Raw genomic sequence first — 15,908 nt, forward strand, 5'->3', positions numbered from 1 at the left:
TGAAAATGTTAATAATTGTGTGCGCACAATGTAGAATTTATACCATTGTACCATTTATGGGATTTCTGTGGCTCCATTGGAAGATACTATCTAGGTAAAATTTTAGGGCATTCTTACGCTTATTTAAAAAAATTCGGGATGCGATTCAAAGCTAAACTGCTCACAGATTGCAACAGTCCTTTGGGGAGACTTGGAACCCACCTTTATAACTCATGCTCTTTTCTAGTAGATTCACTAGTTTAATAGAAGTGTGCTTAGAATCTTGCTACCTAGCACAGAAATAAAGATCTTAAGGTGAGCACAGCTAACTGCTTTGGAGAAAGTTACTGGCACTTGCGACTACACCATATTCCAGCCATTGAAGAATTCCATCCTTCAGGCATCAATGAATAAAAGGTACCACTGGGAATTTATTGGAGTTGTCTCGTGCAACCCTCCTCCCCTACAAATTCTACTGTCCATATAAAACAGGGCCTGTTTGGCCCAGCAGTGTTCACAGGGCTAAGAATCAATTTGTATGGTGGCCAGGTTGAATTGCAGTTTAAAACAAAAGGATCCAATTCTCCCAACTCTTACACCAGTGTCAAAGAGGGAATTCATCTAAACAGAAGTGAAGAATCAGCTATTCAGCTCAGATCCTCAGTTCCTACTTACAATTTCTCTTGCTTATAATCAGGGATCCTGGATTTCTGTTTAAAAAAATGCAAATTCTCTGATTAAAAAACCCTAAATCTGCGTTTTTCCATGATTAAAATGTAAAGCCACTATATATATATCTCAGCTGAACATGTTTTATCAATATATTTACAATTTTAAAGCAATTTGGAAGCCTACCAGTTCCTCAATCCAAAATAAAATACATTGTAAGTATCTATAAATTCTGGCTTTTTATTTTGAGTTTATTATGGAAAATCAGAGCTCCCCCTTTGCTCACCAGGACATGGGTCCAGCTGCAGCTGTTCCCCTTCCCCTCCACTGCTTTGTGGTGCTGGGCAGCCCTGATATGCCTGTGCCCTGCCCATGCCATTGCCCCTCACTCCCAACCCGCAGGTCCCTGGCCAGCCCTGCTGGCACCCCTCACTCCCAACCCACACACTCCTGGCCCTGCCAGTGCCCCTTACTCCCCACCTACAGCCCCCTGCCCTCCCCAGCCCTGCTGTAGGGGGCCCTCAGCTGCCAGGGCTACAGGGCCAGGGACTCAGGTCTGCAGCCCCCCACCCCCAGCAACTCCGGAGCCCCAGCTGTTGCTCACAGGAGGTGGCAGCTGCTGCAGCCGGAGTGCTGCCTGGCTCCCCCTCCCACACCGGCAGCATGGCTGAAGCAGGGCCCATGGGCCGAGGCAGATGCAGGGTGTGGCTGCAGGCTTGGGGCTCCCTGCCCTGCTGCCCTCCCCCTGGGGCCTCTGTTGGCAGGACCCAGCACAGGAAGGCACAGCAGGGCAGTGAGGCTGCCAGGAGCCCTGCATCACTATGGCAAGGCAGCAGGGAGCACAAATCTGCACTGCCATCCCTGCTGCTGGTGGGTGAGCAGGGGGCACCTCACCATGGTAGTGTGGGGCTCCCAACAGTAGCACTGAGCTTCCCCACCCCACTCTGCCCTACTGGGCTGGGTCCTACCTGCTGGGGGACGGCAACAGGATGGGGGGCCTCAAGCCTGCAGTGGGCAGCCCACATGCCCCCCAGGAGTGCATGCAGTAGTGGGGAACCAGCCCCACCCACGGCTGTCCTGTTCCCCGCCTGGCCCTGCGGCTGCACATTCCCACCCCAACCCCAGGCCCCATACACCGCCCTGACTGGGCTGCATCCCCAGCACCAGCCCTGCCCAACTCCCTCTCTCCCTCACTGTGAGGAAATCAATTCCCCCCCGCCGACTTACCTGTGGGGGGCTGCTCTTCTTCTGCCTGGCTGCCACATGCATGTGCACACATACACGTGGCACCCCCTGCCTGATCGCCCGTCTCCTGCTTGTCCTTTGAAATTCTGCCAGCCTGCAGGGGGAACCCACCATTTCCTGCATTTTTCTCGTTTAAGAGAGAAAATCCATGCTTCACCACATTTTTCCATGGTGAATGGAAAATCTGGATCCCTGCTTATAATTTGCTAGCACATCATTCTCTTAAGAACCACGTACTAGGAGGAACTACAGCCCCATAGCCTTTAGACCCTAGGGTGACACATAGGGCACATGCAGAGAAGTGGGAACATGCATTTCCTGGGGTACAAGGAGCAGCTGCACACCTTGTGCTGCTGCTGCTTGGCCCCTGGGAATGCCCATGCCATGTGAGCTCTGGCATGTGACAGGTTACCCCAGGTGGGGTAGGGGAGGCTGAGGCCAGCAACTTTGCTGGCCCCAGCAGTCTTACCTGGGGTCCTGAGGGCCTCTGGAAGCTGCATCTGTGGTGCTCCTGAAGCAGTAAGCCTGGCCACCAGCTGGAATGCAGCTCTGGCCAGCCAGGCTTTGGTTTTGGGCAGCATGTGCTGCTGCCACACGTGCCGTCCTGCCTTGTTTTGATGTGGGCTTTTTTTGACCCCAGGTCTCCTGAGGCGAAAAAAGCACCCCTGTTGTGGCAAAGAAGCATGGAGAATGCCTGCGTGTGTAGTGTCTGGAGGTCTGTGGCATCACATACTGCATATCCATGCTCATCTGGACACATCCGTAGTTTTTTCCAAAACATGGTGGTACAAATTGTAGAACAAGATTTTCACAACCCAGCAAGAGAGAGAAAGTAAAAAGTGGTCAACAGTTCTTTGTCCACAACTTTTCTAGAAAACAGAGGCAGATGAACAGACAGAGGCTCTGAAATTTGGGCCAGAAAACCTTTGGTTCTATCCTTTACATATTTGCTTTTTACAGTCTAAATAACCATTGTTTTCCCAAGGGATTTATGATAAATCTTTTGGCAAACAACACAATGACAATATCCTACAAATGTTACTTCCTTTAAATGGTAGAGCTTGGACCATCTTCGAATTGGCTTCATCTTTAATTGAATCCAACCATGTTCTAAATGTACTAAAGTGTTGTCCTATAGCTACTGGTAGATTTTTATAACATATTTGGTCCTATTGTTTATAAAGGCAAAAGCAAAATATGTTATAAGTATGTTGTAAGACAGTCAGAACACTAGTTAAGCACATCTTCCAGATGAGAAAAATATAGCATAGATAGGGTACACAGAGTTCACAAAGGGTTTTTTAGGGTCTGCCCACATTAATGTCTTTAGAATCAGTTTGTGACAAGCTCATCTGACCCAATTGCAAGACTCAGGGGTCTGGCATTACATTTGTTGTGCTTTGTGCGCTGTTAAAGTATGACAAAGCCAGCAGCCACACATTCAGACTTTTTGTCACACTACAAAAAAAAAAAAAAAAAAAAAAAATCCAGTCCCAAGATGATGGATCCCAACAAAAAAGTTGTAGTTTCAAACAGCAGCTGCTTTGTTGCACGGAGCTTTTGAATGACAAACCTAATGAGTGCAGGGTTCTCCAAACCCCAGTATCCCACAATGCTCTGCTCTTTCTTCCTTGTGCCTTCCAAGGGGGAGGGACAGGGAGAGCTGTTGGCTCCAATAACCTACCCAGGCAATGAGCTCTCGTGGAGCCATGCAAGGCCTGGTTTATTTGCCACAATGGTGAGGAGGCTGAAGGGGCTGGACAGGCAAGTAGAGACCTCCCAATCCACCTTTGCTGCCAGAGGGGGCTTCTGAGTGATCCTGTCATCCCTGGGGCTGCCTGTGGGTAGCAGCAGCCAGTGCCAATAGGGTGGTCCCTGCCTCACAAGGTTCCTACCATCCCAGGCTTACTCTAGCAGGCAGCTTGGGGGTAACTCCATCAGCTGTGGCCACAGCAGCGACAGCTGATGGGCAAGCCTGTGAGCGAGCCTGTCCTGCTACCGACAGGCTCCCCTGGAGATGGGGTGAGTTAAGAAGCAGCACTTCATTGCCCCTGGATGGAGAGCCTGCTTTTGTGCTGACTCTGTCTGCCACACTCCAACCAGGGGGCTATAAATTGAAGTCATACATGTTGTGCTACATTTCCATAGGATACAATTCCACAATACCTGCAGCATGTCAAAAATAATGTCTTCTTAAGCCCTCAATTGGGTCCATATAGTAGCTTTTTCCACAATGCAAATATATATACCGTATTTAACTGAATCCAAAATTACTTCAAATTTAAGACGACAGCCCAATTAGATTCTATATATGGAAAAAGATAAATTTGAGTTTCCATCTGCTTCGTGCATGAGAGGAAATGGAGCTGGAGCCGCATCTGACTGTAACAGGGCAGAGGCGGGGGCAGGCAGCTAGTCTGCCTCTGGCTCCAAACTGGACTCAGCACTGGAGTTAAGAGATACATCGGCCACCTGCCGCTCCTCCCCCTGTACTCAAATACAAGTGGCTTCCTCCCATGTTAAATAAGGGGGAGAGACCTCATCTTGAATTTGAGTAAATACAGTAATAGGGCAATGTACAGGATCAGAGCCAGGACCTGTGAATCTAAAAAGGCACACATCAATACTGTTCAGGATGAAGACCCAGTCCCACTAGCACAAAGTGGCAGCTGGACAAACTTCTATATAAGTTCAGGCCACAATATATTAGGGGGACTACTAATTTGGGTTACCCCTCCTTCCCGCCACCAAATTCTGTGCATCCACACTGCAGCCTAACCGTGCTTCTGCCAGTGGTTTCAGGGAACTCTGGACAGATGTCACCTCACAAAGGCACAGAAGTCCTGCAGGATGTGCATACAGAGCCTCAGAAAGAGATGAAATAACACTCTGGGAAGTCCTACTGTGTAGAGTCCAGGGAGGAAAGAGGTCCAGGTAAACTAGTTACTCGAGAATAGTTAAGTCCAATTAATAAAATAAAACAGGGGTATCACACTCATCCAGCCCAATGAGCTTCAGCCCTGTATGCTGCCTCCAGGACATGCCTGGATTGGGCCCCAGGCTCTCTGTGCATGTCAAAGCCAGTGTGCAGGGCTGCTCCAGTGCAGGCACTGCATGTAGCATATGCCCCATGCTACGTGCAGACCAAGCTCTTGAGTGGGGCTAGTGTGTGCTGCACACAGCACACAGGCCTAGACTGACTGTGTGCACTGCACATAATACACATGGTAGGCCCAGCGCACGCACTGTATGCAGTGCCCACATCAGATCAGCCCTGCATGCTGGCTCTGGTGTGGTCTAATCTGGGACTGGCCCCAGAGCCAGTGCATAGTGCCAGTTAAGTGTAGGCACTGCAAGCAACATGCATCCCAGACCAACCCTGAGCCATATACAGCACCTGCAGTGCTGGATCCAGCCCATGTGCCAAACTGGCTCTGCACACTTTGTGCAAGGTTGGTCCAAAATCCATGACGAGCTGGATCAGAGGGCTTCATGAGCTGGATCCACCCTGCAGGTTGTAGGACAACCTCGGAGTAAAACATTGGTGTTACAAGCCTGTTAAAGGAAGACAGTCATGTTTTAACCCAGGGTAATGAAAAGGAGAAACACTTAGCTGCCAGGGTTAGGAATGAGTATTCACTCTGACACAGGAACCCAAACCTGATAGTTAAATGTGGTCGGAGAACTTAAGCAGCATCAGTATGATGTTAATTTATAACTTTACCATCAGTATGAGGATAAATTATAACTTTACACTCTCTCCTTTAGAAGGGGGTAGTGCTTAGCTTTAGGCTCTATGTCCCAGGAACATACCAGAGAAGAAACTGAGTCATAATTCCTCCTTGCTATCACTTTGCTCTGAGGATGGAGGAAATTCAGCCCTTGCCACAGAACTGGTTCACCCATGTGTGCCCAAGTAGTGAGTGGAATAGCTCCATATGCCTTCCCCTCTGAAGGTCATATCACACCATAAACTACTGTTCTTCTCAGTCACAACCTGGGAAGATTAAAGCCGAGAGGCTGAATAATGGCTGTGATGGTTTTGGTACCCATACTTGCTACTCTAGTTGACATTCACTAAACCAGGCAAAGTATTGTGAATCTTCTTTCTGGAGTCGCTACATCTGAAGATTTGTAGTTCCTCAGTATGCTTGTTTTTTGGTTGGGGGTTTTTCTCCCTAAGCAGAAAGTTTAATTAGAACATAGTGCAACATTTACTGCTGTTCAGACCACAGCCAAAAAAAATAAAAGCATATTTACATGGTGAGAAAGTTCACAAAGGCACAGATGCCTTTGTTCATAGCATGAGCTGTACAAAGTTGTTCACTCCCAAAGCTTTGACTCTATGGCCATCTTTTTCTTGTGAGAAATTTCTGTTCCCCATCCCCTTTTGCTCATTGACCTTGCTATTAGATGGAAAAGCTAGTTGGGCACAGCTTGAAAAAACAAAAGTTATGCACAATTTTGATGTGAAAAGACCTCTCTCTCCACAGCATCCTATTTTGCTCATTCCCTAAACACCCCGGGTTGCTAGAGATGTGCACACAACATGCTTCTATCTAATGATGTGCCTAGGATGGAGGCAGCCACCAATGCTGCTCCCAGCCCCAACCTCTATAAAGCTGCAGTTCGAATACCAGCTGGAAAAAAGGTGTAAGACACTCTATTGACCCAAGTCAGCAACCTGCAACACCGGCAACAGTGAAAGCTAAAGGGTGCATTGAACTTTACCCAACATCAAGGTCCTCCTCCTCCCTTCTCCACAGAAAAGGGTTTCTAAGAAAATGTTCCAAGTAGAAACTGTAATTGTTCTGCTGCATGCACATACAAAGGCAGCTTCCATGTGTACAAAATATCCTTGATGTGCCTGTAAAAAAAATTGAGAATTAGGTTCAGCTTTGTACTCCTTGAATAAGCACAACATTGCCATTTATCTGTCTGCTAGTGTTAATTTTGAAGAATAAGCACCTCAAGCCTGTACCATACTGTCCCTGGAACAGTTGTCAAGACTAACGTAATGATTTCTTCAACTCGGAAGCAGTTCCTACATTTTGACTTCTAATCGCATACCTTTTAGAACTGCATTTCTCCAGAGCATATTTGTTCAGGGCAAGGGAGAAACAAATGGGCTCCTAACAGAATAAAGATCCCATCACGCAACTGCTTATTGTATTCCAAGTCAATCCACGTTGCTGCCTTTCCTGTTTTCACACAGCCAGCTCCAGCTCTCCTCTGTGGTTTGATGGAAAATCCTCCTGGAGAAATCAAAATGAAGATTTCTCAAGCTGTGCCGAATTAACATGCCAGCACTATGGAAGCTAGATCCCTAGGTGTGGACACAACTCTGTAGGCAGTTTTTCTGTGGCCAAAGCTACACTACTTCCTCAAATAACTTGTTGCCTGGTTGAAATTGCTCTCAGGTGACAGAATTGCTTGCATCCACTCCAGGACTTTAGCAGGCAGAGCTATGTCAGCTGTTGGGTGCAATAGGGATGTATTTGGTAGCTGTGTTGGTCCAAAAGCTTGCAAAGAAAGATCATTTTTCAGTTGGTTTCATAAAAGGTATCGTCTCTGAACAGTTCTAGTTTTGCGTAGCTCTGTTGCACTTTTGTAGACAACTAAAGCTGCTGTGATGTGTTCCTGACTACTTTTAGTCTACACTAGTGTTGCTAGCAGCACTAGCATCTTTCCAGGAAATGTCAAGTGCCTCTATACCCAATGCTCTTCTGCAGTAACACAAGCCTCCTTTCTGCTGGCAGTTACTGGCATACTGCTTCAACCGGGCAGCATAAGATTTCTGCTTTCCAGCAGCTGGCAGGGCTGCGTACAAGCACTCCTGTGACTCCAGCTGGCTGCCCTGGCCAATCAGCAGCGGGTGCTTTCCCAGAAGGCACTTCACACCATCAGCACAGCTGCTGGGTGGAACCATTAGAAGCATGTTTCTAAGAACAGAGGCAGGTCAGGGGAAGCAACGTTTAAAGCCCAGGTCAAAGTCCAGTGAACTCAAAGATGAGTCCCAACAGGAAACTGCGTCTTTAATAATTGTTGCCCTTTTCCCGTTTTGTTTTTTTTTAAATCTTTGCAGAAGCAGCAGAATAGTAACTCTTTCATAAGTAGACAGTGCAAAAACAAGCTGCTAGTCACTGTTGCTGAATCTAATGGTTAGCTAGGGTAACCCCTACATGCTGATCCTTGTTATGTCAAAGGTACATGACCATATATGAAATCTTGATCCACAGGGACTGGGGCCCAAGATATAGGTTAGCTTCTTACAAACTCTGCTCTGGGTGACATCCCAATTACATGGTCTTAAAACCCCCCCTGACAAAACGGAGTGAACCAAATCCCCTGGAATCTTCAGCCTGAAAGGGAACCTTGCAGAGAACTGGAGATACCTTCAGTGCTTCCCAGTTTTCTTGGAACAAATGGGATCTGCAGGGAAAATAACGTCCGAGGCTATGTGCAGGCAGGAAACGGGAGCAGGCCTTCACAGAAATGGAGGGGAGGGGCAGGGGGCAGAATCATGGAAGTTATTGCAGCAGCCTGGAACAAGTGATATGCATGTACAAGTCTCTTCTCCATCACCCAACCATTCCCCTGCATTAAGGGTAACTACTCCAACTCAAACTGAAATGATTTAGTAAAGTCTGCCAGAAGGGGCTCTTGCTTGAGTGATGCTCTCAGGGTAGGGCTGTTTCTTAAGGATCTTAGCTACAGCCCAGCTCAATTTTTGGTGCTCACTTAAAAAGTTTGCTCGAAAGATAATGGTTAAAAACAAGTTGCAATAGCATCCAGCTGGTATTCTCCAAGATTCTTCACATTTCATAAAAAGTTTTCTTTGAATTAATGTCCTTGAACTATTAAATACAAAACAAACAAGCCAGCAGAATGCGTGGAAAGAAGGTAAAGGATCCAACTACTTCCTTACCACCATGCATTTCATCACCGGCCACTTACCACTCTCAATTTACTTTTTCCTCAACAACAATGTACGTAATGTTGTAATTAATGCGTGTTTAACAAGTCTGATTTTCAGAGGTACTGGGGTTCTGCAGTTCCCCTAGACATCAGTAGATCTTGAGGGTATTTGAGTTTTCTAGATCAAATCATATATGTATAACATGTCTCAAAGGATACCCACAGCTGGTGTCTCAGTGTAGCATGCTGGCAGAATTGAAGTTGTAGCAAAAGGCTGACTGACTTGTTGGATGTGCAATGCTTTGATTACAGTGATAACATTTAGTACGCCTACACTCCATACAAGTTTGCATATCACATAGGAGCCACAATTCCCTTTGTAAAAGTGTGCATGTTGAAACCCATGACCGCTCTTGCAACTGGACGCAGCAAGCAATGGAAGTCTGCCATCAGTGTAATCCTAGTCACAGAACTGGAGCTTTGCTGTGAGCATACTAGGAAAAATGAATCAACCTGAAAAGGAAATGGAATTTTTTTTCTGCATTCAATTACTGAAACTTTCTTACATACATCTCCCTGCAAACCATAGGGGTCAAGTAGCAATGAAAATTTACCTGACATAAAATTATATATTTTAGGGTCCCCTAACAGCTCATTTTTTAACTGAGTCACACCTTTGCTTTAATATTACTAAAAGAGCATAGAGAATATGGTAACTGAATTTTAATGGCTACTTTGACTGTTCCTTTGAAGTAGTTTGCTTAGTTGTGGTGCTGTTTTCTGTATATCGTCTTAATAGAACTGGGCAATACTACATGGCTGAAACAACCCTATCAGTTTGCTCTTCATTAGATCACCTAAGCTAAAAAAAGATCACACTAAATCAGCATGACTAGATCTCCAAGGAACATGAAAGCTCTCTAAGTGGGTTAAGTCTTTGGCACACCTCCTTCTGCTCCAATTTTTTCAACATGGAAGATACACTAGCCACTCTTTCTGGGAGCAAATGTGCTGTGCTGTCAGCGCTAATTTCATGGTTGGAAGTTACATTCTACTTGCATTAGATCTTCTTAGATTTCTTGTAGGCATCATACCATAACGAACTACCACGTGTGTTTCTCATGGTCTACAAGATAAAGCTGGAATCTTTTCCTTAAGCCCACCAAGCCACAGCTCAAGATCTAAAACAGAGGATCCCAGTTTTATCCCCACTACTGTCATCAAGTTCTATGTAGTGAAACAAACAGCAGCAGTCGACACCAAGTTCTGGGATTCCAGACTTGCAGTAACCTGCACTCCCTTTCCTGTTACATAGCTGCTACTGAATTGTTGCCAGATTTCCAGGAGAGAAACATGTTCATGCTACATGAAGATTCCAGAGCTTCACCACTGAAGGATTCTTGAGCTGAAAAAACAACAGGTTGTTAGTTCAATTCCAGTGCTTGCCAGAGCATTTGAAAACAAACCGTGTTTGAGCCCAAAATGTTTTCATATTTCCAGTGCAATTACAAGCCTCAGAAGTCTTTCTGCAGAATGTATTTTCCTCAAAATGTTAAATTTTGGATACGAATTTTAGGGAATTCCCTTCAACTTAACATGATACCATGTGGAAGTCTACCCTCTACCCCCCCCCAAAAAATTCTTCCTTTCTTCCTCTCCTCACCCCCACTACAAACAAGCTGGGAAAGTAGAACAAATGGGAAGACAGAAGAAAGGGGAAGACAGGCAAAGCAACCTGTTAGAACAGAGAGAACCCTCTTATTTCAGGCTCAAGAGGCTGGGAGGCAGTAACAAAATGAACAATTTGTACTCATTTACTTCTGTTCTTCTCCCCTGTAGTACCACTAGTTCTTGTTTTTCATATCTGTAAAGAGGATTTGAAAAATGAAAGAATGGAAAACAAAGTTTTGCATTTCCCCAAGCTGAGCAACACTGTAATTCAACTCCTCCTTTTGTTATTGAAATTCCCTTCTGCCCCACTCACCAAACTTTTTATAAAGTAAAAATTGTTAAGGGTTTTCACACGTAGAATTGTGAAAGCTTAATTCTTGGTTCAGAAGGCTGAAGTATTAGAAAGAGACAGGAAGGCACTTTTTGACAATACCAAAACAAACAAATGAACAAACAAAATAACCTCGCCCTCCTAAACAGTAGTAAATAGAAAACAGTCTATTTTTCTAAGGCTTTAAATTAAAATTAAGCTTTTTATAACATTTTAACCCTGATGTTGCACATGAAGAAAAAAAAAAGTTATGGTTATTTGGAAAAATGTTTGCCATATTTCACTGTTAACTTCCATCCTGTCATCAGATCAGGTCCTCCACAAGTTCAGAACACAACTGTGTAAATGGCAGATTTACAATTCAAGCAGGAATCCCAGCTTTGAATATTCAGATTTCTGGGCATATGACATCTCATCTGTAGACACTAGGTATTTCTTATGCCATGTTACAGTGGGTGGGAGTCTGTAAGACTTGCCTGCAAGGCCTGAGTTGGTTGCATCATAACTCTGAGAAAGAAGCTAACAGGAAATGAGGTTCTCATTTTTAGAGTTGCAGTCCTATATTTGAAATATCTTCAGAACCTGGTTAAGCAATTTTCTGCTTACACTTTCATTTTAATCAAACTGAAAAGAAAGCAAATGATTACGTACATCTCAATGACTTGCTTTACTTACTTTCCATGACAGCTTTACTCACTTACACACACACACACACACACACACTCTTTATTCATACAACATTCTTTCCAGAAACTCATTTTATTCCCTAGAGCACTTCTCAGCTACTTATCTCAAATAGCCAGTGCTTTCATTTGACAAAAATAGCAATAGCCTAAAACATTATACAGCATAAGGAGTTTCCGTAATCTAATGACTTTATAAAGACAAGTGTAGCAAGTCTAGGTTCAGCAGCTAAGGGACAAAAGAATGAATTAACTGGGAAAAAAATGTTGAAATACACTCAAACAATTCATCTACTTATCTTGAGAAGTGCCACAAGCTCTATTTTCAATAACCACTTGAAGCATTTTACCATGGTATCTAAAAGCACAGTACATTCACCACTGCTGCATCATCTCCTGCAGCATTGCAGAAGCTGCTTATGAGTTTGTTGCTTAACTTGGAACTATGACCTCCTGGATCAGGGATAAGACTGAATGGTATTGTTACTTTCACTATGGTAACACTTCATGAATGTTCAGTGTGAGAGATGCAAATAAAATCTCTGGATACCATTTGGTGTCAGAACTTCTGGTAAATCGTGGTGCATGAATAGGAGATATCTGTATGCTGCAGTCCAGCACTAACAAAGTACCAAAACAATCAGTATAAGAGATGCGTTGCATAGACTTCAGTGCACTACATAATCTTGCACCACTTAAGCCAACTTGACTTCAAGAACTGCCTTCTCCCTTCTTTTTTTAAACTGGACTTCCTTGGAAACTCAAAACATTGCACAAGAACAGCAGCCTTCAGGGCAAGAAAACCTGTTTTCTTAAAGGAAAACAAACACTAAAATGAGTTATTAAGAAGTTAATTGCATATTAAAGGCCAAATGCTCTTCTCTCCCCCCATCAGAAGTACTGTGAATGTACAAAAACAAAAAAAGCTTCTAGCACATCATGGAGTGAGCCGTTTCTCAAGTCTGTACAGTAGTCTGTGTTGATCCAGAAGTCTGTCCTAGATGCACCCCTTTTGATTTATGGTTTGCTACAGTTTTTCACAAGACAATACAGTGAGGAATCTATTTTTCATGGAAGGAAAATAATACCTCTTCATAGAAGTACACTGTCACCATACTTACCATATTTATTTAGCAAGATGATGTTTCAACTCCCTGAGGTTTAAGGACAGATTAATTTTTAAACTCTTAAATAGGTAAGTGCTTTGGGGGACACAGAAGTTATCCCAAAATACTGTGCCATCTTTAAAAAGCAAAAGCCCTCATTTCTCATTCTTAGCAGTAGTCAAATTATTCTAGTAGACATCCACCAAGAAGCCGGAGGGTTTTGGGGGAGGGAGGGAGGCAAGAACACAGATTTGGTAACACTGCTGCTCTCTGTAACATACCTATTGCTCTCTGCATGCATCTGAAAAACCTTTAGTGTAATTACATGTTATTCTCTTCAGTAACAAATTTGGTGGCATTTTATTTGACTCCAGCTAAAGAATAAGACTGTAAATGCAACTCTCCCAGACATTTTTATGGATGAATGAAGAAGAGGTGGTTCAGAATTCTGGGCCTGGACATCTTCAACCTTAACAAGAAAAGCAAGAAAGCTGCATTTCATTTCCTCAGCATCAGGAGACCCTGAAAGACAGTGCAAAGTTTAAGTTAACTGCATTGTATAGCAATGTAACAAAGAATTCAGCATTTGGTTTGGGCTCCTACCATATCCCACAGCTTAAGTCTTCTTGGTATCAGTTAGTATTTCTAATTTTGACCAGAAGCATCTACACCAACATGGACTAGCCAAAGGTTTCCATTCCTAAAAAAAATCCTTTGGCATCACATCACACAGCTTGTCATGCCATACCAATACAGATCTGTGAACACAACAGACTTGCAGGGGCCTATAAAACTATCTCTACTTCAAAATGCTAGTACTTCCTTGCAGCAAGAAAGTGCTTTATTTTACGGGCGTCACTTGCAGTCAGGGTGACTTGTCTGGTGGTACCAGAAGCAAAAATGAGGGCAGGATCTCAAATAAGTATCTTTCCTTCTGAGGATGAGACTTGGTTACATGATATCACAGTCTCAGCTGTATTTAGGAGCCCTTCAAGGCATGCACCCTTCCTATAGAGCATGAAGAGCTGGGAACAGGTAACTCCCTTCCACTACAAGCAGTCCTTGGACTTAAGACATGGTTTTCAGGCACCAAATGTGTTGTAAGTCAAAACATGGTAATTCAGAACTGATTTTCCCATAGGAAACAATGTTTTAAATGGGGCATTGGTTTCTGAACCAAGGCCCAATGCCCTAGTTTCACCAAAAATAACCCAGAATTCTGTAATCAATCAATTATAAATGAGTAATACAGCTACATGAACGTACAGGTGACCCTCGCCATTCACGGGGGATATGTTCTCGTATCCCTGCGAATGGCAAAATCCATGAATAAGGCAGTGTTCATGAACGCTGTCTGCATTCATGAACTCAGTACCCCCAGCGGCTGGGGGTGGGCACGGCTGTTCTGGTGACAGCAGGAGCATGGCAGCAGCAGTGGGAAGCGCGGCACTCCAAAGGAGCTCCTTTAAGTGTATTTAAGAAGTGGGTTTGGCATTTGAGAATATTTGAAACCACGAATGCCAAACCCGCGAATAGTGAGGGTTTCCTGTATATATATTGTAAACAGCAATCACATTGATCTGGAAGGACTTCTTTGAGGTGACTTTGCCGGACTTTTTGAGGGGTTCTTGGCTGGAGTCTTCTCAGGAGTCTTGGCTGCAGGCTTAAAGAAAGTGTCCAAGGAAGTTTGGACAGATGTTCTCTGGTGAGATGTGCGACGTGGCAAACTTGTTTGCTGGCGTGGTGTGCGATCAAGTGTTGTAAAGTTGAAACTGATGTCAGAAAGTTGAAACAGTGCATCACTTATGTTTAGAACCGTGGTAAGCGTGAAACACTAACTCGAAACGTTGTAAATTGAGGACTACCTGTACTGTGAAAATTTCCTTTGCTGACTGAAGACCTCCCCTTCAAAACCTGCAGTCGGTCAAACACTAAGGGTATATATTCACAAGCGCGGAGGCTGCTCCGACGCGCTGGAATTCCAGCGCGTTGGAGCAGACTCAATTAACCACAGGTTATTTTTGAGTTTCTCTTCAGTAACAACTGTGGCGGCATTTTATTTGACTCCAGCTAAAAATAAGATTGTAAACGCAACTCTCCCAGACATTTTTATGAAGGAATGAGGAAGAGACGTGGATTAACGAGGATGAATCGAGTCTGCTGGAGTGTGCCAATTGCCGGAGGCTGGGGGGCCACGGTGAGCTCCCGCAGATGTCCGTGGTGGGAAACAGGGAGCTCCCATGGGGAGCTCCCACAGGCAGCCGTGGCACTGTCAGCAGTGATGGTGAGCGCTGACTAGTGGTCAGTGACCCAGTGGCGACTGTCAACAGGTGTCACCAGCAGTCTGGGCGGCGCCCTGCCACACACAGGTGGTGCATGTGCACCTGCGTGCACCCCTCCGCGTTGCCAATGGCAACTGCCGTGCTCCAGTGGCCTCACCTATCAGCATCCCCACACTCAAAAACGGCAGCGGGGGGTGCTCGAACTAAATCCCGTTGAACCAGCTTTAGCTCACACACCCCTGCCGCCGTTTTTAAGCACGGAGACGCAGCGGCACTTCAATCAGAGCGGCTCTAATTAAAGCTCTGCCCCGCTCTCCCCTTGCAGCACGCGTCAAAGCGGCCGATGAGGAAAGCCAGATACCCCCCTACCTCCGTTTCCGAAAGCAAGCCGCAGGATCAGACCCAGCAGTCCTCCTCAACTGTGCGAGACCCCTGGAAAAACACCGGCTCTTGGTTTTTGCTTCTTTTTTTTTTTCCACTGCCACAAAAAAACTCAACACAGAGCCATTCTTCAGCTGCAAAAAAACCCCTCAGCAACGAGGTGGGGTTACTCACCTGGCGCGGCGCCTCTGAACCCCTCTCCAGGCACCCGGGGGATGCCGGCGTCGCAGCGACTGCCCCAGGGCTTGGGCCACCTGCTCTGCTGCCAACCCCACCAGGCTGGGGTGCTCCCCTCCCCCACGGGACTACCCCCGCGCCTTCCCGTCGGCCCCCACGCGGGGCTCAAGGGCAAAGGGTGACTCGGCCGCGCCCCATCTCTAAATCACCGAGCGCGCTGCGCTCTCTTGGCCCCCATCCCGTCCCCCGACCGTTAGTTACGCCCGCCCGCCCCTGCGCAGACATTTTAACCCGGCTGCCTCGGCCGCTGCTCCGGGCTAACGCCGACCCACACCATCAACATGGCGGCTGTTGGCTCCTGCTCCCCCGCTTTCCCCACCAGCGGCCTCTGCGCTTGCGCGGCGCACAGCCCATCGGAAGAAGTAGTCCCGGCTCTACAGCGCGGCTCGGCGAGAGGCGGGGAGAG

The 15,908-nt window shown here is 45.7% G+C and overlaps 1 long non-coding RNA gene across 3 annotated transcripts; it reads right to left on the reverse strand.

The window, feature by feature from the left end:
• Positions 1-1,185: 1,185 nt before the first annotated feature.
• LOC106722899 lies at positions 1,186-15,809 on the reverse strand. Of its 3 annotated transcripts, none has more exons than XR_003091782.1 (3): positions 15,440-15,809; positions 12,884-13,124; positions 1,186-11,437 (listed from the first exon to the last, which is right to left on the reverse strand). It is a non-coding gene; the product is annotated as an uncharacterized LOC106722899 (long non-coding RNA). The 3 variants fall into 3 exon arrangements; XR_003091781.1 differs by having other exon boundaries at positions 1,186-6,071; positions 6,625-13,124; XR_003091780.1 differs by adding an exon at positions 15,254-15,316 and having other exon boundaries at positions 1,186-13,124.
• Positions 15,810-15,908: the final 99 nt, after the last annotated feature.

Source organism: Alligator sinensis, unplaced genomic scaffold (genome assembly GCF_000455745.1).
Source record: "Alligator sinensis unplaced genomic scaffold, ASM45574v1 scaffold1028_1, whole genome shotgun sequence".
NCBI classification, from domain to species: Eukaryota; Metazoa; Chordata; order Crocodylia; family Alligatoridae; genus Alligator; species Alligator sinensis.